The following is a 1,952-nucleotide window of genomic DNA, read 5'->3' on the forward strand; positions in this document are numbered from 1 at the left end:
ATCTACAGCCATCATCATGCTCAATGGGCAAAAACTAAAACCACTTCCCCTAAGAACAGGAACAAGACAGCGATGTCCGCTTTCACCACTCTTATTCAATACTAGAGGGTTCAAGGAGGAAGGGCCAAACTGGTTAGGGCCAGAGGGTTTATTTTTTATTTTAATTTTTATGGATTATTTTAGAGAGAGGAAGGGAGCGAGAGAAACACCAGTGTGCTGTTCCACTTATTATGCTCTCTTTGGTTGCTTCTTGTCTGTGCCCTGACCAGGGATCCAACCGGCAACCTTGTTGTATCAGGAGGAGGTTCTAACCCACTGTGCTGTGGGCTGCCTGTCAGGGCCCCTCAACAAAACCCCTCTGGCTGCCCTGGCCCCTGCTGTGGGTGGGAGCTCCTCTGCTACAGCAAAGGTTTGGGTTCCATTCTGCCAGGGGACCTACCTAGGTTTCCGGTGTGATCCCCGATCCGGGCTGACTGCTGCTCAGGAAGTGACTAAGGACCATGTGCTCTAGTCATCGGTGGGGAACTGGGGTTCTGTTGCCAACCTGGCCCACTCTGATCCCTGCTACCCCCGCACCTACATCAAGGATGACTTCAACTACGGCAGCTGCATGGCCTCTGCCAGCGTACACATCTGCATGGGTAGGTCACCCTCTCCGTGGCTCGCCAGGCATGGCTGCTGCGCAGTCACCCCAGAGGCGGATTTACAGGTTCCCAGGGAGAGCTCCCTCCACGCTGGACTCCTAGGGAGAGTGGGGTCAGAGGGAAAACACTTCGCCTGAAGCGGAGCACCCGGCCTGTGCAGGGCTCACAGGGTTTGTGTCTCTGATCCTGCCCTCAGCAGCCCCAGCGCCGAGGTTGTGGGCTTTGGAGCTGCTGGGGGCCGGCTCCCCTGTGGGGGTTTGTGTCTCAATAAAAGAGAAACATGGTAATTGGCGTCCAACCGCTACCCTTTTCATTGGCTAATCAGCAAGATATGCAAATTAACTGTCAGCCAAGATGGCGTCTGTCAGCCAAGATGGCGCGTGTTTGTGTCTTCTATCAGGCCCCCAGTAACTCCAGCACTACGATGGCAGGGATTGGGGCTGCTGGGTGCTGGGCCTGCATGTTTGTGTCTCTGATCCAGCCTCCAGCAGCCCCAGCACCAAGGTAGTGGGCCTTGGGGCTGCTGGGTGCCGGGCCTGCTCATTTGTGTCTCCAATCCCCTCCAAGGTGGTGGGGCTTGGGGCTACTGGGGCCTGATGGGAGACAAACACACAGGGCTTCCGTCAGGCTCCGCTCCACCGCTTGGAGCCTATGTATGCAAATTAAACGCCATCTTCGTTGGGTTAATTTGCATACTCTCCTGATTGGCTGGTTAGTGTAGTGAAGGTATGGTCAATTTAATGTCTGTCTATTATTAGGCAAGATTGTCAACACAGTTTAGCATTTGGTAGAGTTTTGATAGTAAATTTCCATGAGAAACCTCTATAGAATGTCTCAATTTGTTTTTTATTTATTTGCTTATTTATTATATATTTGTAATTGTTGATAAGTATTAGAGATGTCTCCCATTTTCCCTCTTTTACCACCCTCTGCCCAACCCTAATTGCCCCCCACCCCAGGTCTACACCACCCTATTACCCATCTCCATGGGCTATGTTTATGCTATCTAATAAAGAGGGAACATGCTAACTGACCCTCATGCCATTGCAAAGATGGCAGCATCCACAGCCAATAAGGAGGGAATATGCTAATTGACTACCCTGCCCTCAAAATGGCGATGCCCACAGCCAATAAGGAGGGAATATGTTAATTGCTGCCCCACCCTCAAAGATGGTGGTGCCCACAGCCACAAGAAGGCTGGCAGGGGAGAACAGTTAGGGTGATCCAGGCCAGCCGGGGAGGGCAATTAGGGGTGACCAGGCTGGCAGGGGAGGGCAGTTGGGGGGGATTGGGCTGGCAGGGGGGCAG

Source organism: Myotis davidii, unplaced genomic scaffold (assembly GCF_000327345.1).
Source record: "Myotis davidii unplaced genomic scaffold, ASM32734v1 scaffold1107, whole genome shotgun sequence".
NCBI classification, from domain to species: Eukaryota; Metazoa; Chordata; class Mammalia; order Chiroptera; family Vespertilionidae; genus Myotis; species Myotis davidii.